The 12099-nt window shown below is 40.2% G+C and overlaps 1 non-coding gene across 1 annotated transcript; it reads left to right on the top strand.

Moving 5' to 3' along the window:
- The first annotated feature begins 328 nt into the window (after positions 1–328).
- Positions 329–401, top strand: TRNAR-UCU (transfer RNA arginine (anticodon UCU)). Its single transcript has one exon. It is a non-coding gene; the product is annotated as a tRNA-Arg (tRNA).
- The last annotated feature ends 11698 nt before the right edge of the window (positions 402–12099 follow it).

Genomic DNA, 12099 nt, shown 5'->3' with positions numbered 1-12099 from the left:
CACTGGCAATAAAAATGATCTAGGAAGAAAACACGCCGGCAGTGCCAGTCACTGCAGATGCTGAAGGACCAGGGGCCAAATACGTAAATACCTTCAGAACTTTGTGTGGAAAACAAAGCGGGTTTAAATCATCTTTCTCCCAGATTCAGAGTTTTTCAGGACACAGTCACAGCTAGAGAACGGCCAGCACAGTGATTTGGTAATACAACCTCCAAGTGCACTGTTGAAACCCACAAGAGACAGGAAATGAGAAAGGTGTGTGACCTTGCAGTCATGGACCCCACCACACTGGGCCCACGCCATTGCTCAACAAATAGACTGAGGGACTTCCCTGGTGGTCCAGTGGTTACGACTCTGCACTTCTACTGCAGGGGGTGCAGGTTCAACCCCTGCTTTGGGAACTAAGATACTGCAGGGCCAAAAAAATCCCCAAATAGACTGAGCTTCCCACAATGCCATGGGCAGGATGACCTGAGTGTAACCAAGGCAGCCTCATGTCTCTCAGCATTCTTTATGGTGTATGTGGTTGGACACTAATATTAACAAAACTCCTCAAAGCAGGAAGAAAGAATTTGTAATGGAGTATACCAAGCAAGCAAGCAAACACAGAATATACACACACCACTACCATCATCATCAACAACAACAGAGTGTAACTTTTGTATTTCTCTTTTATCTTTCTTTCCAAATTAATCTTGAACTATACTCTCCTTTCCCTTCTGAACATAGCACCCACTGATAATTTTTGGTTCCTTGACATTCCTATTTGCCACAGGAATTTTTGCACAAGATGTTTGGAAAATTTTTGATTTGTTTTCTCGATGCCCATTCAACTTCTATTCACCCTTTAGACATCAGTTCTGACAGCAGCTTCTTAGGAAATCTGTGATACCCGACTCATACCTCCTACATTAGGCTACATTCCTTGTCATCCATAGGCACAGTTTTGTATTCCTGACACCTATAGGACTTATTATAAACATACTGTGTATGTATGTGTGTGATGATTATTTGATTAATATTTGTTTTCCCTACAGGATGAATACTTTCCAAGGAAAACAACTATGCCTGTTTTCCTTTACCATTTTATTTTTAGAGCTTTTTCTGGAATTGGGCCAGAGGAGCACCCAATAATTATTTGTCAACTAAGTGGCTAAATGTGATGTTGTGATGTATAATAAGAAATATATATATTTCATATTCATTCCCATTTCTGGAGCAGAGCTAACCCCCTTGGAATTTCCTAAGTGATGAAAGTGATAACAATGTCTAGTTATGTGAATGAGGGGACTTTTGGAAAGTCCCTGAAGATGGGAGCTGGTTGCCAAGGAAACCAACCTGTGGTTAGAGGGTTGGAACCTTCAGTACCACTCCCTCAACCTCCAGGGAGTAGAGAGTGCCTGGAAATTGAGATCAGTCACCAGTGGTCAATGATCTACTCAATCTTGCCTATGTAATGAAGCCTTCAGAAAAACCCAAAGGGAGAAGTTCCAGAGAACTTCCTGGTTGGTTACTATTGAGGACTGGGGAGAATGGCCCATCTGAAGAGGGCGTGGAAGCTCCACCCTCCTTCCCCATGCATTGTCCTATGGATCTCCAACCTGAGTTACATCCTTTTCTGATGAACTGGTGACCTAGTAAATAAAATGTTTCTCTGAGTTCTACGTGCTGCTCCACTACTTGGTTGAACCCAAGAAAGTGGCCATTGGAACCTCCAACTTGTAGCCAGAGGGTCAGATGCACAGAAGATAAACTGGGCTTGTGGCTGGTATCTGAAGTCTATACGTGAAAGTGAGAGCTGGTGTCAAAATATTATTTGCTGAGCACGTTGCCACTTCCTGGCAAGTGATGCAGGTGCTGCTTATCTGGAAACCAGATTTTCAGAACCAGTGAACCAATGGTGTTCCATTTTAGCTGTACATTATAGAATCACTTGGAAGGCTTTAAAAAAAATTCAGTTGCCCATGGGGCTTCCCTGATGACTCATGGTTAAGAATCTGCCTGCCAGTGCAGAAGACACAGGTTTGATCCCTGGCCTGGGAGTCACATGCCATGGAGCTATTAAGCCTGTGTGCCACAACTATTGAGCCTGTGCTCTAGCACCCGGGAGCTGCAACTTTTGACCCCATGCACTGCCACTGCTGAACTATATGTTCTAGAACTCGTGCTGCAAGAGAAACCACTGCAGTGAGAAGCCTGCTTGCTGCAATTAGAGAGTAGCTTGCTGCAACTAGAGAAAAGCCCATGCAGCGATGAAGTCTCAAAAATAAATAAATAAATGAAATCCTGATGTTCACACCATACCCCACACAAATGAAATCCTAATCAATGGGGGTAGGTCTGAGACATGAGTATTTGCAAAGTTTCCTAGGTGATTTCTGGACCATAAAGACAGCTGAGTGCTGAAGAACTGATACTTTTGAAATGTGGTGTTGGAGAAGACTCTTGAGACTCCCTTGGACTGCAAGGAGATCAATCCAGTCAGTCATAAAGAAAATCAGTCTTGAATATTCATTAGTAGGACTAATGCTGAAACTGAAACTCCAGTGCTTTGGCCACCTGATGCGAAGAACTGACTCGTTGGGAAACACCCTGATGCTGGGAAAGAATGAAGGCAGGAGGAGAAGGGGACAACAGAGGATGAGATGGTTGGATGGCATCCCTGACTCATTGGACAGGAATTTGAGCAAGCTCTGGGAGTTGGTGAAGGACAGGGAAGCCCAGTGTGCTGCGGTCCATGGGGTCACAAAGAGTCAGACACACTGAGCGACTGAACTGAACTGAACTAGGTGATTTCAGTGAGCAGTTAAGGCTAAAACCATTGTGCTTGCTGGAGTTCATTTTCTCTCCTCCTTCTAGAATAAGTGAGGAGAGATAGGCCAGACAAAGACTTCTGAAAATATGGCTGCTCAGAAGACATCATAAAGAATCTGCCTTTTCCCATCTCTCTTTTTAAAAGTAATAGATATATAAGATGTGTAACACAATACACACCACACACACACACACACACACACACACACACACACACACACCATTTCCAGGCTATACTTTGTGATGAGGCTGCTCAGACAGATTGTTCATCAAAATCGCACCAGAGGGCTTTTGAAATACAGATTGATAGACTGGGCCTCCAGAGTTTCTGATCCGGTAAGTCTAGGGTGGCATCTGAGAATCTGTGCTTTTGCCAAGTTCTCAAGTGAGGCTGATGCCACTTGTTCAAGGACCACATTTGGCACACCACTCTGCCTGAGGAAAATAATAAGAATGGGAGGAATACTTCCAGCTTCTCTCTTTCCTATTCATTCCTTTGCTGCCAGTGACTTTGTGTGGAATGATGCAGAAAGAAGGAACTCATAAATACCTGTGACTCAGCCCTTTGTGAGATTTCTCTTTCAACTTGGCCCTCACTGAATGTTGGCATTCTGGACCCAGAGGCCAGGGACCAAGGCTGGCTTTGAAAACATATCTAAGGCTCTGATTCTAATAAGATTGTCTGCTCCCCAAACCCCTCAGGTGACTGATCCTGAACACTAGATTTTAGATCCATCTAGAGTTTATTAAGGGACCCAGCTGACTATACATAGATCTAGTTCAGTGTTATCAGCAGTTTTTCGACATATCATTCAGTTTCTCATGTCTATTCCTTAATTGGTTACTAACTTGGGGAGAGGTGAAAGGTGTAATTAATTTTCACTACTCAAATCCCATCAGCAACTTGAAATTAACTTAAAACTTTGAGTCTTGTCACATCTAAAAATCTCTTCATTAATCCCTACATGTGATTGATAGTTTGACAGGAGACACAAATCTGTGAGGAGACACTTTCCTTATAATCATTGAGTTATTAGGCCTAGAGTTAGAGAATTTGCAAGACTTTCAGCATCTTTGTAGATCCTAAGTACTCTTAGGGTTGGAAGCCCCGCCCCTCAGCATATGAAACATACAAACAATCGTCACATAATAATATTACATTTCACATTCATTTACTTAATGACCTCTCTTTTTTTATTTTTATGTTTTTGATTCCATCTCTATGTATACACACACATAAACACTACATACGGATACAATATTTCTATGTTATATGACATATATCCTGCATTATTTATAATATCACATATTATATAATACATTATATGCTATATGCAGATATAGATATAATATATATCTTTATAAGAAAGTTCCTTTCTAGAAAACATTTTCATAGAACTTAAGAAACTCACGAGACCCTAGACTCTCTGTCTTATTGTCTAAAGGATAAAATAACCTTAAGATACAATATTGGTGAGGAAAAGCTTGAGGTTAGTTTAATTTTTACTTCTTTATAGGCAACTATTCTACATCTTGGGAACTTTTTAGATCTGCTCTTTATTCTTAATGCTTGAAGTGTTACAGCAATGTATCTAGGTTTGGACGTTCCTATTGCACTGGACTCTTAATCTATGCCTTCAATATGAATGGTGTGACCTTTATTTCTCTGGGAAGTTCTCATATATTAAAACTTTGATATTTTTACTCTTAGCATTATTTTTTCCCTGGATCTTTATTAATGGGGAAGAATCCTATTAACACAACATTTCATTAAATAGATAGGCATTGGCCCTAATGTTATAAACTTCAGTTCAGTCACTCGGTTGTGTCCAACTCTTTGCGACCCCATGGACTGCAGCATGCCAGACCTCCCTGTCCATCACCAACTCCTGGAGTTTACCCAAATTCATGTCCATTGAGTCACTAATGCCATCCAACCAACTCATCCTCTGTCAGCCCCTTCCTCCTCTCGCCTTCAATCTTTCTCAGCATCAGGGTCCTTTCCAATGAGTCAGCTCTTTACATCAGGTTGCCAAAGTGTTGGCGTTTCAGCTTCAACATCAGTCCTTCCAATGAATATTCAGGACTGATTTCCTTTAGGATGCACTGGTTGGATCTCCTTGCTGTCCAAGGGACTCTCAAGAGTATTCTCTAACACCATAGTTCAAAAGCATCCATTCTTCCGTGCTCAGCTTTATTATAGTCCAAATCTCACATCCACACATGACTACTGGAAAAAATATAGCCTTAACTAAATGGACCTTTGTTGGCAAAGTAATGTCTCTGCTTTGTAATATCCTGTCTAGGTTGGTCTTAACTTTCCTTCCAAGGAGTGTCTTTTAATTTCATGGCTGTAGTCATCATCTGCAGTGATTTTGGACCCCCCCAAAAATAAAGTCTGCCACTGTTTCCACTGCTTCCCCATCTATTTGCCATGAAGTGTTGGGACCAAATGCCATGATCTTAGTTTTCTGAATGTTGAGCTTTAAGCCAAGTTATAAACTTAGACTGCTGTAAATAACATCTTTGCTTATCCTTCTTTTGAATTATTTCTTCAGGAATTATATTTATTAGGCCAAAGACTGGGAAGCTTTATATAGACTTTCTTGAGACCTCTGGTATCAGAAGACCCCTTTAATGAGTGTTTTCTAAACTGAAGAAGCAAGTCTGGGGCCAGTGACTGTTCCTGGATGGAATTTAGGTCACAAAGACTCAGCCCCGGGGCTGTTCTGGAAAGGCAGACTTCCTCTGGTTGGGGCAGTTCAGGTGTACTGCAGACAGACGCTTGTGAGGATAACCCTTTTCTTCCCTGTTCTACCACCTGTCTGGCAGACGATATGCCCGTGTCTGGTCCTCCCAGGGACCTTATGTGAAAGACTCTGCCCTGTGCTGCACGGTTCCAAAGAACAGTGTCTTGAGTGAGAAGGTATTTGTGAGATAATTGACTGTGTTGTGCGCAGGCCTCTTTTGAATTCCTTGATCCATGAGGAATCTGGACAGCTGTGCCTTTGGAGCTGGGAACAATTCACAGGGCCCATCCCAGCTCATTCCACTGCCTGGACTTGTGGAGCCACAATGTTGGCTTGCAGCCAGCATATCCCTGGCTGTGGGCTAGAACAAGGTTGCAATTTTTGTTTGTTTTAATAAGAAAAGAGACAAATCACAGGGCTTATTTTGTAAGCTATAAAGGATTATTCAGTGAAAAAGCAAATGGCATTTTCCCAGTGAAGAGTCAGGGTGAGATTGGGATCTACATGATTTATGTCAAATGCTGCTTAGGACTGTCCTTTGATTGCTCCAGGTGAGTAAGTGTGGATCATGTGAGCAAGCCTGGGATGTCAGTAAAAATGTGAACATACACTGGCCATGGTGACACTCACCTACTAATGTCCACCTCCTTGTTTTGTTTTGTAATATTTCAACACCGTCGCAACATAGGTATAAGCTTCTAAGGGTGTCCCACTCACCTGTGTCCCAAGATTAATGTCTCCTGCAATATCTATACTGTAAGAGTTTGGACAGATTTTGCATGCTCAAGAATTCCAGGTCATTTAGTCACCTATGCAGCACCCATTATTGTGTCCATATTATGGGTCAGTATAGTATGGTGGACAGAGGATGGAATCTGAAATCTATTTGACTTCATTGGATCAATTCTTAGGTGTGTGATCTTGAGCTAGTCACACAGCCTCTTTTAGCTTCAATTTCTGCATCTATGAAATTCTTAAAATACTTGATTTATGGTATTCATTCAGCTGATAACAAAATCAGACTCAAATATCACCTGGATGTTGAAATAACTGGAAATGTAAAGTAAATATTCTTAATGTACCAGAGGTGCTAGTGAAAAAAATGGATGACATGTCTGAACAGGTGAGGAATTTCAGCATGGATGTTTTCATTTTAGAAATCAGAAACATGGGATCAAAGAATGATATCTTTAGTGAGTTCATTAGTACACTTGGCACAGTCAAGGATGGATTCAGTGAACTAAAAGGAGGTCATATCAATTATAAAAATAAAATTGGATGCACATGTAAATGGACATAATAAATGGCTGTTGACCAGTTTGTTGCTGGTTTATTCGCTAAGTTGTGTCCACTCTTTGTGACCCCATGGACTATAGCCCACCAGTTTCCTCCATCCATGAGATCTTCAGGCAAGAATACTGGAATGGGTTGCCACTTCCTTCTCCAGGAGAACTTCCCAACCCACAGATCAAACCTGCATTTTCAGCTTTGGCGGGTGGATTCTTTACCACTGAGTCGCCTGGGAAACCTATATGGAACACTTTATCCAAATGAAAACACAAAAAGAAACAAGAACCAAGAAAAAAAGATTATCTAAAAAGCATGGGACTCTGTCTGATACATATGTGATCGATGTAACTGAAATCACAGAAGCAGAATCCAAGATGCTCAGAGAACATGAAGCAGCCTAAGCAAGGAAATGCATGTATGGGATACAGAGTCTTGCACACACACACAACACACACATACACACACACCCTTAAACTATCACAGTCAAAATCTTGAAATTGAAGGAGAAAGAGAAAATATTGAAAGACAGAAGAAAAAAAAGGATCTTTTATATACAGAGGAACAGACACAAGAGTTAAAGTCAACTTACAATCAGAAACTACAAAAGCAAAAAGAAAATCAAATCACATCCATAAAATACTGAAAAAAACCAACAAATCAAATGCAAACAAAAACACCACTATAGACTTCTACACCCAGCCCATCTCCCCAAAATTCAGTAATGAAGGGGAAGTAATGCTTTATCACACAAACAAAAATGAAGAGAATCCATTATTGGCAAAACTTTGGCACTAAAAAAATGCTAAAAAGTTCTTCAGGGAGAAGAAATATCCTAATCAGAAACTTGGATTTACGCAGAATAAGATAATTGTCTGAAGTAAAAAACGCAGCAATATATTGTTTCTTTATTCCATTCGTAGAAGTCAATTTATGACAACTGTGTAAAGGATGAAAAGGAAAAATCTGGAGTATCATTTTGTAAGATCGTAAAGAAAACTAAAAGAAATTCTTTGCAACCTTGTAATAAGAGATGATTTCTTAGGACACAAAAATTACAAAATAAAAAAATTATAAAGTAGACTTCATCAAAATTAAAAGTTGCTGCTCATTTTGTTTAACAAAATGAGATAAGCCAAAGTCTAGGAGAAAATATTAGAAAACACATATTTAATAAAGGATATTCATACTATGTAAATGACTCTGAAAATTCAGTAATAAAAGCACCCAATTTTAAAAGGGTGAAACACTTTCACAAACATTCCACCAAAGAAGATAGGACATCAACAAAGAGAGGATATTAAAAGGTCATTAATAACCAGCAAAATGTAAACTAAAATAACAATCAGACACAGCTACGTACTTATTAGAAATGCTTAAAAGAGCTAATCATAGCGTGTGCAGGTATGGATATGGGAGAAAAGGAATTCTCTTGCACTGCTTATAGGAATGAAAAATAGTATAGAGACACTGGAAAATTTGGCAGCTCCTTAAGTGAAATATGGGGCTTCCCTGGTGCCTCAGATGATAAAGCATCTGCCTGTAATGCAGTAGACCCGGGTTCAATCCCTGGGTCAAGAAGATCCCCTGGAGAAGGAAACAACAACCCACTCCAGTACTCTTGCCTGGAAAATTCCATGGAGGAGCCTGGTAGGCTACAGTCCATGGGGTTGCAAAGAGTCGGACACGACTGAGCAACTTCACTTAAGTTAAATGTACATTACTGTAAGACCCAGTAATTCTACATAAGAATGCTTATATGCACTTTACTAATAATTATCAAATACTGGAAACACATACTGAAAATGCCCTTCAATTACTGAATGGATAAACAAAATGTGACACATCCATATAATGGAATACTGTTCCACAGTAATAAGGGACATACCATTGATATACCCAAAACAGTGGATGAAGCTCAAATGTTCTTAAGTCAGATTCCAAGGGAAAACTTATGAGGATAGAAATCAGGTCAGTGGTTATCAGGGCTTGGGTCGTGGGAGAGGCTTTTTTACAAAAAGACACTGTCTTTTTTCCCACAAAAAGACAAAAAGACCTTTGGGAGCGATAAAACTATCCCACATTTCCATCATGGTGGTGTTATAGCTTGTATGTGTGCCTTTCTCAAAACCTGAGACTGTTTACTAAAAAAGAGAAGTTGCAGTGTGCATAAGTTATACCTAAAGTTTTCAAAATTGCCTTTTTTTCAAGCATTTTAGGATTTTTATTTATCTTCGTTTAACTGGTTTCTAGCTTAACTTCTATGTTTGGAGAACATACTTGATATGACTTCAATACCTTGATTGAGACTTAATGGCACAGCATCTGGTCTGTTTTGATAAATGTTTCATTTGCATTTAAAATAAATGTATATTCTGCATTTATTGGAAGCAGAACAATAGTAACAAAATAGGCCAAAATCTATGTGGCTTCTTGTTACCTTAACTAGCAAACAAATACCTAAACCCTTCAAATCACCCACCTTCACCTTTGTGACTTCAACTGTCTGATTCCTTAACAAAGGGCATTGGCTTTTGCAGGTCCAGTTTAGGCAAAATTAGAAATTTAGTGATGATTCTATGTTTCTTTACTATTGTTTACCCTTTTTCCCATACCCATCCCCCTTTCTACCTTAGAATAAGAAGAACCTATGATATCGAATATATTGAATATATTCGATATTGAATCGGGGCAGGAATCCCTCAGAAGAAATTGAGTAGCCATCATGGTTAACAAAAGAGTCCAAAATGCAATACTTGGATGCAATCTCAAAAATGACAGAATGATCTCTATTCATTTCCAAGGCAAACCATTCAATATCACAGTAATCTAAGTCTATGCCCCAACCAGTAATGCTGAAGAAGCTGAAGTTGAAAGGTTCTATGAAGACCTACAAGACCTTTTAGAACTAACACACAAAAAAGATGTCCTTTTTATTATAGGGGACTGGAATGCAAAAGTAGGAAGTCAAGAAACACCTGGAGTAACCGGCAAATTTGGCCTTGGAATACAGAATGAAGCAGGGCAAAGACTAATAGAGTTTTGCCAAGAAAATGTACTGGTCATAGCAAACACCCTCTTCCAACAACACAAGAGAGGACTCTACACATGGACATCACCAGATGGTCAACACTGAAATCAGATTGATTATATTCTTTGCAGCCAAAGATGGAGAAGCTCTATACAGTCAACAAAAACAAGACCAGGAGCTGACTGTGGCTCAGATCATGAACTCCTTATTACCAAATTCAGACTTAAATTGAAGAAAGTAGGGAAAACCACTAGACCATTCAGGTATGACCTAAATCAAATGCCTTATGATTATACAGTGGAAGTGAGAAATAGATTAAAGGGCCTATATCTGATAGATAGAGTGCCTGATGAACTATGGAATGAGGTTCATGACATTGTACAGGAGACAGGGATCAAGACCATCCCCATGGAAAAGAAATGCAATAAAGCAAAATGGCTGTCTGGGGAGGCCTTACAAATAACTGTGAAAAGAAGAGAAGGGAAAAGGAAAGGAGAAAAGGAAAGATATAAGCATCTGAATGCAGAGTTCCAAAGAATAGCAAGAAGAGATAAGAAAGCCTTCCTCAGAGATCAATGCAAAGACATAGAGGAAAACAACAGAATGGGAAAGACTAGAGATCTCTTCAAGAAAATTACAGATAGCAAGGGAACATTTCATGCAAAGATGGGCTCGATAAAGGACAGAAATGGTATGGACCTAACAGAAGCAGAAGATATTAAGAAGAGGTGGCAAGAATACACAGAAGAACTGTACAAAAAAGATCTTCACGACCCAGATAATCATGATGGTGTGATCACTGACCTAGAGCCAGACATCCTGGAATGTGAAGTCAAGTGGGCCTTAGAAGGCATCACTACGAACAAAGCTAGCAGAGGTGATGGAATTCCAGTTGAGCTATTCCAAATCCTGAAAGATGATGCTGTGAAAGTGCTGCACTCAATATGCCAGCACATTTGGAAAACTCAGCAGTGGCCACAGGACTGGAAAAGGTCAGTTTTCATTCCAGTCCCAAAGAAAGGCAATGCCAAAGAATGCTCAAACTACTGCACAACTGCACTCATCTCACATGCTAGTAAAATAATGCTCAAAATTCTCCAAGCCAGGCTTCAGCAATACGTGAACCATGAACTTCCAGATGTTCAAGCTGGTTTTAGAAAAAGCAGAGGAACCAGAGATCAAATTGCCAACATCCGCTGGATCATGGAAAAAGCAAGAGAGTTCCAGAAAAACATCTATTTCTGCTTTATTGACTATGCCAAAGCCTTTGACTGTGTGGATCACAAGAAACTGTGGAAAATTCTTCAAGAGATGGGAATACCAGGCCACCTGATCTGCCTCTTGAGAAATCTGTATGCAGGTCAGGAAGCAACAGTTAGAACTGGACAAGGAACAACAGACTGGTTCCAAATAGGAAAAGGAGTACATCAAGGCTGTATATTGTCACCCTGTTTATTTAACTTCTATGCAGAGTACATCATGAGAAATGCTGGACTAGAAGAAACACAAGCTGGAATCAAGATTGCTGGGAGAAATATCAATAACCTCAGATATGCAGATGACATCACCCTTATGGCAGAAAGTGAAGAGGAACTAAAAGGCTTCTTGATGAAAGTGAAAGTGGAGAGTGAAAAAGTTGGCTTAAAGCTCAACATTCAGAAAACAAAGATCATGGCATCTGGTCCCATCACTTCATGGCAAATAGATGGGGAAACAGTGTAAACAGTGTCAGACTTTATTTTTCTGGGCTCCAAAATCACTGCAGATGGTGATTGCAGCCATGAAATTAAAAGATGCTTACTCCTTGGAAGGAAAGTTATGACCAACCTAGATAGCATATTGAAAAATAGAGACATTCCTTTGCCAACAAAGGTTCATCTAGTCAAGGCTATGGTTTTTCCTGTGGTCGTGTATGGATGTGAGAGTTGGACTGTGAAAAAAGCTGAGCGCCGAAGAGTTGATGCTTTTGAACTGTGGTGTTGGAGAAGACTCTTGAGAGTCCCTTGGACTGCAAGGAGATCCAACCAGTCCATTCTGAAGGAGATCAGCCCTGGGATTTCTTTAGAAGGAATGATGCTAAAGCTGAAACTCCAGTACTTTGGCCACCTCATGCGAAGAGTTGACTCACTGGAAAAGACTCTGATGCTGGGAGGGATTGGGGGCAGGAGGAGAAGGGGATGACAGAGGATGAGATGGCTGGATGGCATCACTGACTCG

This window comes from Bos mutus, chromosome 13, assembly GCF_027580195.1.
Source record: "Bos mutus isolate GX-2022 chromosome 13, NWIPB_WYAK_1.1, whole genome shotgun sequence".
Taxonomy (NCBI): Eukaryota; Metazoa; Chordata; class Mammalia; order Artiodactyla; family Bovidae; genus Bos; species Bos mutus.
Note: the sequence above shows the minus strand (reverse complement) of the source record. Positions and strands in the feature narration are given on the sequence as shown.